Source organism: Rutidosis leptorrhynchoides, chromosome 7 (assembly GCF_046630445.1).
Source record: "Rutidosis leptorrhynchoides isolate AG116_Rl617_1_P2 chromosome 7, CSIRO_AGI_Rlap_v1, whole genome shotgun sequence".
NCBI lineage: Eukaryota > Viridiplantae > Streptophyta > Magnoliopsida > Asterales > Asteraceae > Rutidosis > Rutidosis leptorrhynchoides.
The window spans coordinates 106,282,093-106,299,691 of NC_092339.1; positions in this window are offsets into that span (position 1 = coordinate 106,282,093).

Here is a 17,599-nt window from a genome sequence, read left to right on the forward strand (position 1 = left end):
GTTATGTGTAATTAAGTCACTCAAACTTTGAAATATACAAAAGCAAAAGGATGGGTTGAACCAAGCAATATGAATAATTTGTTTGGTATTTATAAGTTTTTTTCTTTCAACTACAAGTAGGAGATAATGACAAAAGAGAATATAACCATGTTACTACAATGTGGGCAGCCTTACACAATGTATTATTTTGTAACCTTATAGGTAAGCATATTTAGAAACACCGTATTTATTAAAATTTAGTGCCACATAGTGACAAAGTGTCGATGTTTGTGACAAATTAGAGGCCTTCCCATTGATGAATTAGTAGTGTTAAGATGTTATATGCATGCATGTAAACCAAAACATGAAAGATTCTTGATAACATATTATATATAAAAATTGTAAAACATTGTTGATGAATTAGTGGCAGTAGAATGGTTTCTTATATTAGAGACAAAAGGGTATGATATAGGTAATAAATTATATATGGTATTAAATAGAGTGTGGGTGGAGGTCAAGGATAAGATGACAGAAATGAAGACAGTTTTTTTTTACATATAACATGTTACATATTTATGAGGAAGCATTGTAAATGGCACTTTTGGTTGTGAGATTCTGGTTGGAGAATAATTAAAGATTTTACATCACAGACCAAATCAGATAATCATTGCTCTTTAAGATTTTGAGATATGATATAAAAGTAGAGTTGTGTTTTATTGGTTTGGTTACGTTTGGAAATGATGTCATGTCGTCTTGACGGGTCCTCTTTTAGGGGTCTGGTTGTTTTTCGTTTGACTTGTCATGTTTTGTTTGGGTGGTTTTTTTTCGTTTGTTTAGCTCGTGTTTTGTTGGTCTTTCTTTCGGTTGAGCTTGCTATGTTCCTTATAACCACTTAGTTGTATGTTTTGTTTGGGCCTTCATCGACTTGTTAAAATGTTTCCTTGCTACATCAGTTTTTTACGCCAATACATAGAGTTGTAAACTTGAGTGCAAAGCGGATGTAGAACGCGGAGAAAAGAAATTGTCCAATTGACGCGAGAAGGAACTATAAAATAACTGGAATCTCGAATCTCACAAGAAAATTTTATTTTTTTCAATTGTTCATTCAATGAATTTATAACTTTTTCTATTATACAAACCAAAAATTCAATAATTAACTTAACATTAATATTTAAAATAACACAATTATGCGAATTTAATAAAAGCTTAACAAACAAATATCTATGAATGTATATGGTATTGTATTTACTTTGAATATAAAGTTAGAATTCAAGGTACTAAGATTTTGGTTCTGATTTAAGTAAGCCGACTAACTTTGCGGATATTTCGTCAAAAAGTTTAGTGGTTCGTTTTCGAAAAAAAAAAAAAGTAAAAGAAAGAAGAAAAAGAAACTCTTTAACAAGCATCATTTCCTAAATCACATTCGCAATAAGATAATTTTAAAAAGTTCGGGATATCGCAATAGATTAAATTGGGCTCTTCGAGCATTTGACGTGATGAGGAATACGGAGGATGAAGAAGAAGTTGACGATGAAGATTTTTCATCATCTGATTCAGAATTCTAAAAGTATTAATACGTTTATGGTCGAAGCCTTATAACTACTCTTATTTCTCGTTTCGTTTTCGTGGTTCTTAGTTGTGTCTTAATGTTGTATTTTTGGTTTCATAGCTCCGCGAGTTGTGTGTGTTCGTGTTAAAGTTCATGTTCGTTGTTGCCTGGTGTCGTGTTGTTTTGCTAGCTTCTTGCTAGTATTTTTTATTAATATAATTGCTTGCCTTTCCAAATATATATATATATATATATATATATATATATATATATATATATATATATATATATATATATATATATATATATATATATATATATATATATATATTTATTTATTTATTTATTTATGTAGAGTACATAAATTAAGAAGTATATATGGTATACTACAACAGAGTAGGTTAACGAAAAACAATATCTCCCATGGCAATCTCTTCATTAATGGATATCACGCTTATATCCTATATTACATCAATCTAATTAGTTAATACTTCATCCGTCTCATTATGTCATTATGAAGTGTCTTCTTACTCTACATATATACAATATTGAGAAATCTTATTAATTTTATTTTCTACCAATAAAATATCTTCTTTATTCACTAACTTCTTTTGATTGTTTGAAATGTAAAGTAAAGAACGTTTCAAAATAACAGTGTGGACACTTGAAGTAGGACAGTGGAGTAATAAGGTCAATCCAAATTAATTACAATATGTGTGATATGCTAGCTCTAACTTAGTCTGTTAAACCTTCGTTTTGAAAATCGATCATTTTTTTTTTACTAAAACCTAACAAGCTACCCTAGCAAGGAGTAGAGTAGGCTTGGGCAGAACGTTACAATGGGTTTAAGCGCTAGTCCTTTCAATATACATTTGACTTGCCTCTACTTCTAAATCAATTAAAACAAAGAAGACAAATAGAATCAAACAAAATGCAATGCTTTAACGGGTGTGGACATCACTATGAAATTATGTAACACATTCTGTCTCTAACTTCAGTTTGTATCGTTACGAGCTAAACCTCCACTCTATGATTTTACAGACTTGAACACTTGGAGAAATTTAAACTTTCTAGACATAAATTTAACTCAACAATATATAACTATAATTCGAATATTATTTTTCCTAACATTAAGGCTACAAACTCAAACTATGTTCTTCGAGGGAGGGCTAGAGATCTCACTTCTTAAAATGTATTTTATATAACTTTTTTCATTAAGTTTCATGGTTATTTATTAAAACAAATTTCTTGCGAAATTCCAAGTTAGTATGGAAGATTGGAAAGATGACCCATGCTCTTTGGTTTCTTCATAATATTGGTGATATGATTGTGATTGTTTATTGCCAAAATGAATGTTAGGTGTTGTATGGTGGTGTATTTTTATGACTATAGTTTGCTACCTGTGACCTATTTCGTGTACTTGATTTTTTTGAACTGCGATATCGACACCGAATGCTCTCATTTGTTACCCACACACGCGTTAGAAGGAAACTTAATTCGCGACGATGTTGGCAGTACCATCGAAGGTTGGGAGAACCCTCAGAGACCTTCCCAAATCGCATTGATGTTGGCAGTACCATCAAAGGTTAGAAACTCCCTGCTTGGAGTGAGAATCGAACCTGGGTTGACAGTACCCCAAGTTGGATTCTACTCCCATAGCACTCAAATCAAGCTTTTAAGTTTTCCTAATGCTTAATTATTTTGGCATTTAAGCCTTGGAAGTACTCATATTAGCCTTAGAAAACAATATGCTTAACCAATAATTACGTAGTATAAATGAATTTTTCTGAAATCTGCAACAAATTCCTAGTAGTTTTACCATAATATAAGATGGTACTACTATTTTTTTTTTAATACAACAATCAATAATGTTTGTCGGCAATTTGAGGTTTCTTGATTGTATTACCTCAATAATCTAGTAGAGTAAGATGGTGCTTGACGCAAGGTACAGAGTACTAGGAATAAAGTACACTCGATAGCAAAAACATACAATATTTGTTTAGAACTTATAATCTTTATGTTATATATTTGTGTGTAATGTAATGTATGTTAAAATAGTAATGTACTCCATGACTTACTCATTAATCTTGTTTTATGGGGACAAAGTAAAACAACAGAAAATAATAACACATAGCATGTCTCATGGATCTTTGTATTAGATAGCTACTCTAGCTATTTACGTATTGCAGAGGCGGAGATTGTCAGGTATATTATTCCTCAACTCCGACCCCGAACCCATTTCTCACTTAGTATCTTATGTTGGTGATTTTAGTGTCATCCAACATCATTTTAGTTACTTGGAATTTACTTGAAAGCAAGAGTGAGCTAGTTATACTTAACAACGAGTTCAGAGATTGTAAAGTACACGCTCGTAAAAATTGGCGAAACACTGTCGCGAATATAGTGGGGGTCAAGGGGACTGCACCCCATTGCGGGGTCCAACTGGTTTTCCTGCTAAAAGGCATGACTGTTTTATAACGGTTTTTTCCGCCAAATTAAAGGGTTGTATCCCTTCAATTTTAACTGCCGAATTAATATATCCGTTTTTGGCATAATTGCTTTCACATACGAAAAATATACAGAAAATACATTCTCATATACACTTAGATTTGAATCTTCTTGTCTGAAACCAAACCTTGTTCTTGTCTTACTCGATTAGGATTTCGTGATAACCGAGGCTCGTAGGGTCGAAATACTTAATCGAGAAAGGGATTACACGATTCAAGAACCAATTGGATTATCAATTACAACTATATTTTCTAACATCTTTATCCCTGACTCCGTCATTGTTAGGGATTGATTTTTATTCTCATCCGGTATCCGACTCCAGAATCACGGAATTGAAGATTTTTTTATGCTCTTAGTTTAACGTTTAAATACATAAAAACTACCAAAATGATCATTATTCGATTTTAAACCGTTTAATATGAAAATCGAACCAAATGAAAACTGGAAAACATGAACCGAATTTGATTACGATTTTCGGTTCGATTTCAGTTTGATTTCCAAATCTTTACTAATTTTTGGTTTGTTTTGGGTTGAAATTTAACTAATAGCATATATAGGTCATAATTAAAAGGGAAGCACTTTTTAGGGGAAAGTGGGGGAAATAATTTTTTTTCGTTTTTTTCGAATATTTTTTTTTCAGACATCAAGTTTAGGTGAAAATATAAACATTTAAAAAATATACTTTGTGATGAATGTTATTATTTAGGAGAGAAAACGATCTAAGAATTAATTGATAACATTAAACATGAGTATGTTATTATTAATAATATTTTTGAAACGTTGTTTTCTTTCATCTTATATGAAGTTTTTTTTTCTTTCAAATTTTGCCCGATTTAGACTTTAGGGTTTAGGGTTTAGTGTTTTTGGTTTAGTCCCTAAACCCTAAACTCTAAACTGTTCGTGTTAAAAACTCAATCTGAACCCTAACCCTAATTTCTAAACCCTAAACCCTAATAGCTAAACCCTATTTTTGAACCACAATTTCTAAACCCTAATTACCAAACCATATTTTTTAAACCCTAAAAAAAACTCAGAAGCATAATATTACTCATGATGCATGTTTTCGTTTTTTTCTTCGAGTGTTTTCCCGCTAAAATAATAACATTCATCACAAATTGTCTTTTTTAAATGTTCATATTTTCATGTGATTTCGATGCCCGAAATTTTTTTTCGAAACAATGAAAAAAATTTACTTCCCCCAAAAAAGTGCTTCCCTCTTGATTAAATATATAACATATATAATTATTAACATACATATACACAAGCCAATTTCAAACAAAAGTCGAATTCAAAATTGATTTTCCGTGATTATCTGGTGAATTGTAAATTTTTTGATCTTTCAATTCTAACCCAAAATGAATCAAATTCACATTTGACTTTCGATTTTGCCATAAAAAAAAAAAATTCAAAATCGAATAAACTGAATAAACCGAAAATCGAACGATTAACACCATAGTCATAACCATAACTAATAAAGTATGTCTAAATTTTATGATTTTTACATGTTTAAATATGACACATATCGAGTTTATTATTTTATTTTTTTGAACAGCGATTGGGATCACTTGAGAGGACTAAACCACCCTTTGCGATCATCTCCCGTTTTGACTATACCGATGCGGCGATAATAACCCCGCTCCCATCGCTGCCCGGGAGGAAACCTTGAAATCGATCCAAGGGTACGGCCAAGTAAAACCCCCATCCCCTTTACCCCCCAAACGATATGGGAAAGGTGCCATGGGTGGATACTTCATGGCAGGGATGAAATTGTGTTTTTTAATATGTAGCCAACGGGGGGTCGAACTCCTGACCTCCCCTACAGGAAGCAGGCCACCAATTTATTAACATGCCACTTATATCAATCTTATGAAATTTCGATACTTATTCTAGTAGAGAATTGACTTGAGGTGAAATTGTTTAAGAAAGGAGAAATTATGTGGAAACTAGTATTATTGCTTGATATTGCGTGCTTCAACTGTTTCGACAATGAAGAAAGGAGAAATTATGTGGAAACTAGTATTATTGCTTGATCTTGCGTGCTTCAACTGTTTCGACAATGTATCACTCATACGAGTTTCGATTTAAGTGATTTCAAAGTTCAGGCCCTAGTAACTTGACGGACTACAACTTCTATTTTGATGGTTTCTAAAACTTATGACTTATGAGCGGGTAGTAAAGGAGCAGTTGGGTACTGTTTTTACAAGACATGTTTCGAACTTGGGCCTCTAGTCTACTGGGCTTTAGGGCCTCCAGCTGGGTCTAACACAAAGAAAAAGAAAAAATTGACCGGGTAAACGTGGGCGGAGCTGTACGTCAATTGAGAGGAGACTAGGTCACTAGGTGTGTTGTGGGCCGAAATTTTAAGTTTCAACAAGGCTTGGTCTACACGTTGGTTTGTATGCTATATGCTAGTAAGGTTTGGGTTGTGCTAAAGCATAACCCATCACAATTAACAGACCAAGTGTTAGATTACTGCATTACAAATTAAGTACTCCGTACATAATTAGCTATTATTTATAAGAATATTGAACGAAAGATTACGTGACAATAGTTCATGTCAACGTATCATGAATTTACAACAAGTGCTTCATATTAGTATATAAAAGTTCATATTAGTATATAGAAGTCTAAGCTTTAAATACTTAAGTTAACATGGACAAATGAACAAATATAGAAGTTACTTAAAGAGTTAAATAAGTAATACTTATAATATAGTATAATTTGACTAATAAATATATGCAATTCATTAAAAAAAAATTGAAAAATAAAGAAAAAAAGATCAAGTATTTTTCATAAATAATATTGTAACTATTAATAATTACAGAGTAATGAAAATAAAAATGTAAAAGTTATTAAAAATAGAAAAAAGAACAATAAAAACGCAGATATTTGGAAAAGAAGAAAGAAATATCGATATTTGACCTTGATATCGCTCATATTATACATATTTTATATACAATTTTACTACGATACCTTTTATGTTTAGTTTATATTTGATCTTAATTTTGGAACTAGCGGTACTTATTAGGACAATTAATGATATCGGGTTCGATTTATAAGATTTTGTGATTGATGATTCATATGTGATTTGTGAAAGAATATAAAAGAAATTATGCGGATTCATTTGGAGGTACCAGTTCAAAAAGCTTTGTTTTCCGAGACGAGGAAAGTACTGATTCGATTGCAATGGTAGAGGAAACTTGGTAGAACCAAATTGTTGAGCCCAAGGAACATTTCCTGGAAACACAAAATATCAGCATCGATAACGTAGTAGAAGAGACTGTTGAGTTTTATAATTAAAGCAGCCCAAAACTCATTTCCAAGCCAAAGTTACTACCCTAGTCAGAGTGAGCCGTATTGTAGCCCAAATGTAAAATTAGATAATAAATCTCTTGGCCCAAATAATTTGGAACCTACCCCACATGTTGAAACTGTAAATCATAATCGTTTTCTCCAACCCAATATTGAACAAGGTTCGTGTGCAACCATTTTTATGGGAAATGGGCCTTTAATGAAAGATATGGCTCAGCTAAATCAGGCAGAATCCAATCCCATTCGTTCAAAGAAAAATATTGAAAAAATTTCAGCAGAAACATCCCTAATCCCCGATGTCATGGTACCCCTAAACTAACAGATTCATTTGTTAAATTGACACAAGGCAGAAATATGATTGTGGGTAGAATTAGCTTCCACAAACTTAAAGAATCGGCAAGGAAGAAGAGAAGAACAAATTCTACAAAATCAAATGCATCCGATGGGTTTAGTTCGAAAAACAAAAAAGCCATCTCCACCAATTAATTTGATATCCGAAGGAAGAATCAAATTGAAGCATCTTTGGGGTTCAAACCCTGCAATCATTCCAAGTGTAACTCAGGGTGTAATGGAAATCGTAGAGTTTAATGCTTTGAATTTCTATTGCATGGCGTTATTTATTTTAAATAAATGTTATGTCAGTTAATGTGTGTTGGTGCATGAATCCCCAGCCGTTGTTTATCTTTATGTTTAACACATTTCGGTTCTGTAATAATATTTACCTGAGACTATTGGTTATATTTGTGTTTGTGCGTACTTAACTTGTTAAATGATCAATAAGTTAAACTGCTCAGACAGTCGACCAACTGAGGGACACACTCGACCGAGTGTGTCTGGTAGGCAGTATATATACGGGTTTAGCCTAATTGTTTGAGGTTACACTTCCCATTTACCCTAAGTCATAGGTTTTCGTCTCCAGAGAACCCTAACACCATATACCACCGAAATATATCGTCTAGGTGTTGATCTAATCTAGTTTTGGCTCTAGGTTTGATCTATTCGATCCCAAAACGACCCATATCTCGGTTTAACCTTATTCTAGTGTATTTCGCCTCTAGGATAGATTGCAAGCGACCTAAGATCCTAAGTATAAACGTCTACAAAGTGGTATCAGACCTGGAGTCTTTGGTTTTGCTTGATCAAATCATTTTTTTTTTGTCAAAATTGGTGTTTTTGGGTTTTTAGTCAATTAATCTGCTTTTCTATGTTTTTGTTGGTGTTTTTATTGTCAAAAGGTGTTTCTGGAGTCATCACTATTGTTGTCTACGTGTTGGTTTTGTGTTTTTCATCCATAATCGATTGCAAAATCGATTTTTGTCTAGAAAACCCTAATAGTCGACCTGCTCCTGTCAAGAACACACTCGGCCGTGTGTGTCCTGACAACCGACCGAGTGAGTCCTTCGATCGACTGTGTGAGTAGTTCAACCGACCGTGTGAGTTTTACAAGAGCCGTGTTAGTTTCCTAAAGTCAGTCGGCCGTGTGAGTTAGTCACTCGACCGTGTGAGATAATCAACCGACCGTGGGAGATAGATAATCGGTCGTGTGAGTTAGTAATACCCAAGGCTCAGCTTGTAGCGAAGTGCTGCCAAAGTTTTGTCAGACAATCGACCGTGTGAGTCATAAACCCGACCGTGTGTCTCATTCAATCGACCGTGTGTCAAGGACAATCGACCGTGTGACTTAAAACAGCTCATAATTAACTTTAAATTTAATACTCAATCAATTAAAATGTCTGACACAAACGAACAAGGGATGAATGAATATAGTGCGTTAGTAATTGCACCTGGACTACAAAAACTATTACTGAATGAAAGTGAATCGGGTTCTTCAAATAAAGTACCTAGACTTGACAATCTTAAGAACTTCTTGGATTGGAAAGTTAGGTTTGTTATGTACTTAAACGGTGTCGATTCTAGACTTTGGGAATGTATTGAGAATCCGTATGTATGGCCATGCGGAGCAGATGGTGAACCCAAAGAAACTTCACAGTTTAGTTCCGCAGAGCGTGAAGAGTACAATCTTGAGTGTAGATGTTATGCTCAGCTAACCCAAGCTGTGTCAAAGGAGATTTTTTAGCAATTTAAGAACTAAAACAAAACATCGTATACTATCTGGTTGGCTCTTCAATCTGCAACAGAAGGTACAGCTACTTACCGTGCGACTAAGGGTAAGGTTTTGAAGGATGAGTGGAGGGTGTTTGCAGCTCTTCCATCAGAATCTCTAGGACAAACTTTGGAGAGATATCGATTATTGGTTGCAGAGATGGCAGATTATGGGATTGAAGTGCCTGATGAAAAGGCAGTAAGGGTGTTGAAAGATGGTCTTCCAGAAAAGTGGGATCATGAGATAGAAAAGATTCAAAACAGGTACAGTTCATCAGGTCGTCCGTTGACACTAACAGCCTTTACTTCGAAGTTAATGGAGAAAGGACATTCAGGATGAAGCAAAGAGAAAGAGACTTGGTTCTGTAGCTGCTGCTGCATTAACTTTAGCTTCATCTTCTGGTACTCATGTTCCACTGCAGATAGCATACATAACAGCCAATGCTTCACAAATGTCTGCACCATCGTCTCAGTCCGGCTACTTTAATGCTAAATTACAAGCTCAGAATTCTACAATTAAGATGATTGAAGATTCTCCGATTCAACAGACTCAGACTCAGACTCAGACTCCTGTGTTTCAAATAGAGAATATCAAGAAGAGATCTCGCGAATATATTCAGGAAGATATGGCATTGGCAGCTATTGTTGTTAACTCATACAACGATATGATTGGTGGACAAGTGCTTAATAGTCATCTTGAAAATGAAGACTATAATCAGATTGATGAGGACGAGCTTGAGAGAATGGATATACTCTACTGTATGGGTAGCATTGTGAGACGTGCTAGAAAGTACTTGAAGAGAACAGGACAAAGATCGTTGAGTTTAAATCGAGATTTGAAGTTTGGTTTGATATGTCAAAGGTTAAGTGCTACAATTGTGATAAATATGGTCACTTTAAGAAAACTTGCAAGAGACCACCCAAGCCTGGTTTTCATGATCCTTTTCACCAGACAACCATCTCAGTTACTCCACAACATGTAATTGTAGAGAAAGAATCGTCGGGTTCTGTTCAATCTAAGGCTTTGACTACAACGTATGCTGATGAAGTATGTGACTGGTCCATCTCGGTAGATACACAGAAAGCTAACGTTGTGTTTGTAGGTAAAAGCGAAGCAGAAATTGAAGAGGAAAGAATTGTTCGGAAAAACGCAGGTTGTACTGGTAAGGATAATCCGAATTGCACATGCTATGTGTGCAAATGTGATGCTAGGTTGAAGAGAGCAGAAGAGCTTATGAAATTCTGCTTCAGGAAGAGGATTAAAGATAAGTTGTATGATAAGTTTCGCAAAGCTCAGGACTTATCAGATCTTTAGTTTACCACTGACTCGTCTGATGAAGAAGAAGGGATGAGTTGTCATGTTGGTACTTGGTTCAGGAAAGAGCTGGAACATTTGCTCAACTGTGATCTTAAGAGTGGTGATGAGAAGATTGTTACGGTTCAGAGTCCAGTTTGTTCAGATCAAGGTGAGGGTAAAGGAGGTTATGAAGCTGATTACTCGGATAGTACGAGCTCAGAGTCCGAATCAGAATCAGATGCAGATTCTCAGGTTGGAAGAAATGACTATGCATTCATGGCCAACACGTCCGGTAATGATGAGGTATGTAATGACTCAGTTTCTAATTGTTCTAAATGCATTGGTTATGAACAGGAAATTGAGAGGCTCGAATGTGTTATCACTAAGCTTAATGAAATATCTGTTACATGTGAGACCTGCCCTAAGCTTAGAATGGAACTTAAGAACCTAAGTGTAGATAATCAGACTAATAAAAAGAACTATGAGGAGGCGCTTTTCTACCTTAATAAACAGAAAGACTATGTTGATGTGATTAAGTCTTTAGAAAATCAGGTAGGTCACTTAAAATCAACTGTTATAGATGATGGAAAAGTGATTACTATGTATTTGGGACAAATAGAGACTCTTAAGGCAGAAAGGATTCCTTTAAGTTGAAATACGAGTCTGAGAAAGCTAGGATTGACAATTGGCAGAGGATGTCTTATGTAAAACACACTTTGAATCATCCTAAACAGCAGGGTTTGGGTTATAACCAGGTTACCCCACCACTTTTAGGTGAGTATATTAACAAACCAGTTGAGAAATGTAAGGGTCCAGTTGTAGAACCAGGATATGGTAAGCCTAAGAAAACACCTGTTGAGAGTTCTGGTAAGGTAGATGAGTCAAAGAAACCTTTAGATGTTGTTGATGTTATGCGAGGTGTATATGAAATAGCTTTATTTTTACAACGAAAAACTATTAAATACGATACAATTTTACACAAGATATTTATTTATTTATAGAATGGATATACTTAAACCTTGCTACAACACTTATAGGCAGTGTACCTAATCGTACAGTAGTGTAATTTTTAGTAAGTCCGGTTCGTTCCACAGGAAAAATCTTTAAATAAAGCTTAACGCTATATTAGTTTTAATTTATAAAAATACAAATATATATAAGTAATATTATTATTATAAAAAGGGGGTTTTTACCGTTTAATGACCGGTTTTTCGATTTTAAAACTTTAGTCGCAGTTAAAACCTAATGTAAAATATTAAAAATAAATACAAGTCTTAATTTAAAGTGTAAAGTAAATAACGATAATGAAATTGCGATAAATGAAAGTGCGATGAAATAAAATTGCCATAATTAAAAAGTACGATAATTAAAAGTGCAATTAAATACAATAACAATAAATAAAAGTGCGATAATTAGAAGTGCAATTAAATATAAAATAAAGGAAATTAAATATGAAATAAAAGAATTATGCTTATTTAAACTTCCGTAATCATGATGTTTGACGTGTTGATTTTAGTTTTATGCCCATGGGTTAATTGTCCTTTGTCCTGGATTATTTAATATGTCCGTCTGGTTTTTGTCCATAACAGTCCATCGGTCAAAAATTTAAGGTGCGAGTGTCCTCGTCAAATTATCCTTATACCCGAAGTCAAATATTCTAACTAATTGGGGACTTAAACTGTAACAAGGTTTTATTACTTTGTTTAATAATTACACCAGGTTATCGACTGCGTGTAACCCAAGGTTTTAATACTTTGTTATCAATTATGCCAAGTGTCCTTGTACATAATTTCACCCATATTTTAATAATTCCATAGACTATTAATTCATTCCCGTGTCTGGTTAAATGAACGATTATTCGTACATATAAATACCCCACCCATCGTGTCCGATCGAGTGTATATGGTTATTTATAGGGACATCCAATTGTAAATCTTTACATTAAAATTAACAAACTATCATTTAGTTAAACAAATATAAAGCCCATCAATAGCCCATAGTCTAATTTCCACAAGTGTCGTTCTTTTGTTCAAACCCCAATCATGGTACAAAGCCCAATTACCCAATTTTAATATTTTTAGCCCAACATCATGATTACTTCATCTTAAATAAGCATAATAATAATTTAGCTACTAGACATTAAATTAAAAAGGTTGAACATAACTTACAATGATTAAAAATAGCGTAGCGTTACACGGACAGAATTTTGACTTACACCCTTACAACATTCGCTAACATACACTTATTATTAGGATTTAAAATTAAAATTAAAATTAAAATTAAAATTAAAAATATATATATATATATATATATATATATATATATATATATATATATATATATATATATATATACGTTTACATATAGATAGAGAGATTGATATATGATATATAAAACGATCAAAATGCATTTTCTTTTATAGGCAGATTTGGTTTTGAGTGCTCTGCGAGTCGCGGTGAATTTACCCTTCAAACTCCGCGAGTCGCGGAGTTTGAATTTCCAGCTCACTCCAATTTGGATCTTAGCTTTGCCGACGGATTTTAATAATATAAATATATAATTTATATAATTAATTATATATTATATTATGTTTATATACATAATTAATTTGTAACTTTCGGTCCGTTGCGTCGAGCGTTGAGAGTTGACTCATGTCCCGGTTCCGGATTTTCGAACGTCCTTGCGTACAATTTAATATCTTGTACTTTGCGTTTTGAATCTTGTACTCTTGTAATTCTGAGACGTTTCTTATCAATAATTGGAACCTCTTTGATTGTATTTTGTACTTTTGAGCTTTTTGGTCGTTTGCGTCTTCAATTCCTCGAATCTATCTTTTGTCTTCACCTTTTATTATTTAACCGAATATCACTTGTAAATAGAACAATTGCAACTAAAAGCTTGTCTTTCTTGAGGAATAATGCTATGAAATATATGTTCGTTTTTAGCATTATCAAATATTCCCACACTTGAGCGTTGCTTGTCCTCAAGCAATATAGTCTTGAAATATACTAGAATCACTTCTTTATTCTTCACACTTTGTACATCAGTGATTTCTATACGGCGGTATAAACAATGGTAGTAACGATGTGGTTTACAGTCCCACATGACTATAAAATTTAGATCCATTAAGGAAATTGGATCTTTATGAAAACATTTGATCTTTTGAAAATTCTTCTAGCTTTTACCCTAGTTAAGTTTTTCGGAATAACCCTTCACCGGTGTTTGCAAAATATTTTTGTGGGTTTGGTGGGTTTCAGATTTAAAAATTTTAGCTCAAAACTTGTGATTTTATGTCACCCACTTGCTAACCTTGTATTGGGAAAGCAACACGTCCAGTATACTTGCTCCGTATATTACCTTTCGTTAAACTACCGTCCGGTTGTAAAGGAAAGCGTTGAACAAGCAACTGTTAAGGCAATGTCCCCTGACATACTTTTAATTATGGTCTATAACGTGTCGGACGCAATTACTATCCTTTGTAGGAGCAATAGTAAAGCTCACCCTTATAATTTTTCGGTCTGGCAGAAGGTCCTGTCTTTGACCATGCTATGCAACCACCGTTCTTACGGTTGACACCCGATTTGGTTCAGGTGACCTAATGAATTCCAGGTGAATTCCTAGGATTTTACGTTCAAAGGTAATGAACGCATTGAAAATGGGTTTTCAGAAAACAAATCGGTTTGTAATTTTGATCAAAATATTTTCTCGTTCAAGCTCGAGTTTAGATATCATTGAATTCCATGAGTTTGAATTCTCATTCTTTAAGGTCAATCTCAAGGATTGAGTAATATCAGTCTTAAAAACTGATTTTTGATCTTTTAAGGAGATTATCCTTTCTGGGGATCTGATTCATTAGTCTTATCCAGCTAATTTGCACGGCGTCCTCCCCATTTTACAAGACAGATCCTCTCATGGTTAGGATAAATCTGACCACTTGGCGACCCTGTTTGATGCTGAGGTCCGTGGATTTCCTGCTGATTTTAGTGATGACTTTTCTAGGTTTTTCGTCAACCTACAGCTGGTCTGGACGAAAACTTCATGACCTAAATCAAGAAGCGCGTTTCTTTTTCGGAAGATTTTACTTTCTTTTAATAATGGAATTGATTCATCGTATAGATCCATCTCTTCTTTTCTTTCATCGGGTAAAACAGTTAATTATCGTCCAAAACAAAAGTATTTTCAATTATTTGTACAAAAATATGTGATATATATTTTGAATAACTTGGTAAATTTTCCCACACTTGGCTTTTATTTTCTTTTATTTGCCTTTTTATTGTCATCTATTTCATTTTAAATGGATTCTAATATTTTGGTTTGTTTCTCAATTTATGTCCTTTCCAAGGTAACAATAATTTCGGTGTTAACACCTAGTTTTATCGTTCATAAATATGTATAAACATGATTTTGAGTTCATTTAATTGAAAATTTTGAAAAATTTTACTAGAATTGGGTAGTCAGGATATAAGACTAGGGCTGTTCTTTGTTATCAGAGAGCACTAGATTCTAATACAACTACTGCGTTACTAGTATTTTTAATGGTAACCAAGTGTTTAAATAAATTTTTTTTTTAAAATCCGAAAGATTTTAACCCCTTCCCACACTTAAGATCTTGCAATGCCCTTATTTGCAAGAAATCAGTAACAATTTAAATTATTGAGGGTGATTAGCGTAGAAAAATGATTAAATTTTACCAAAGTTTCCAAACATATTGATTCAATAACATATTGATTCAATAACATATTGATTAATTTTTTTTATGTTTTTGGCATACTTTAATTCAATAAGATTAAAAATAATGATAATAAAAGTTCTCGTCCCTCCCTCGGGTAAAGCAATTTCGGTTCAACGACCTAGTCTTCAATTTACGACGAATTTTTAAAAATCATATTTTTAACTTAGCAAAATAAAGTAAATTTTTGTTTTTAAATTCACACCAAACTTAAATTTAAAATGCATAAAATAAAAAATTCACACCAAACTTAAATTATATTTTTGTTTTTATACATACAAACTTATATTAAAAATATTAAATTTTCAAATATTTACAATTTTAAATATATTGATTTAATTTTAACAAGTTTACAATATTATTTTAATATTAATTTTAAAAACAAAGTAAAAATAAAATTAAAAATCTTTTTGGCTTTTATCCCACTTTAATCAATCAAATATTATCAAAAATATACGCCCCTCTTTTCGGTAAAGTAATTTCGGTTCCATAACCTAATTTAACTCATGACGAATTTTTGAAATATTTTGAGTTGATTGATTAAAGATATTTATACCTTAAGAATAAGCATTAAATTTCGCAGTGATGTAATAAATTTTTGTATGATATCAATAATTTCGGTCGCAAGACCTAATTTTATTGAATACCAATTTAATACTTTATAGCGAACAAATTAGCGTTTATTATCAAAAGGTTAAAAATAAAAATAAAAATAAAAACTGTACAAACTTATCTGTGAAATAGATTTCTTAGTGATATGCTCTAGCCCACTCATAAGATAGTCGGACTAATTGATTTTCCATGGCTACATAGGCGTAACCTCGAGCATTCAATGTTTTTTCTTCTAAACATATGAACGGTCCATCTCTGCATAAAGTAACAAATTCGGTGTTTGAATAGGTTTGATTTGTAGTAACCCGTCCTAATCCTCCTGGACGAAGTCATCAACATTTGGTCCCATTGCGATGATCGACTCCAAGTAATGTCCTTAACTTGAGCAAATGCACAGCGGAAGACTTAATTCATACCTGAGAATAACATGCTTTAAAATGTCAACATAAAGTTGGTGAGATATAGGTTTGATGCTAGCAGCGTTATAACTATGGACCACAAGATTTCATATTCATACATAATACACTCGCAAGTGTATGGAAAAGTCGTTGAGCACTTGGTAACCATACTTAACATTTAAATCACAGCAGCATATTCTTAAATAAACCCTACACCGTACCAAGTGTAGTAACGAAACGAAGTACTGTGCAACCGTTTAAAACTGGTCGTCCAGCCCGGTTGGGGTTGTCAGGCCCGATAGATCTATCGACAGGATTCACGTTTACGCTCCTCACGTAAATATTAGCTACCAAGTATAAAGAAATATGCCATGGTACAACTCAACGTAGAATTTAATTTTTGATCACTTGTGTCCATAACGTAAATCATTTATAAAAGTAGCGCATGTATTCTCAGTCCAAAAATATTTAGAGTTTAAAAGGGGACTATATACTCATCATACTGTATTTTGTAGTAAAAATACATATAACATCATTGAACATGTGTAAGGTTGGCCTCGGATTCACGAACCTATATCAGGTGTATATCTATTAAAACATATAATCGTAATCGAACAATTTCATATATTATCTTAAACTATATACTATATTTATTTGATTTGTGTATATTTTCAAAATACTTAACATTTATATAGTTAAAGAAAATATGTTTGATTGGTATTTTAATAAGTATATTTGTATCTAACATCTCTATATTTATAATCATAATAATAATAATGTTAATAATAATAATAATGATAATAAAAGTTATGTTGATGATAATAAAAATGATAAATTAGTAATAGTAATAATATTAATGATAGTTTTGATAGTGATGATCTTATTAAAAATGATAATTTTAATAATAATGATAATTTTAATAATAATAATAAAAATAATAATAATAATGTTAGTAATGATAATAATAATAATAGTTTTAATGTTAATAATAATAATAATAATAATAATAATAATAATAATAATAATAATAATAATCATTGTAATAATTATAATACAGTAATAATAATAGTACTAATTATAATGATATTACTAGTATTAATAATATTAATAAT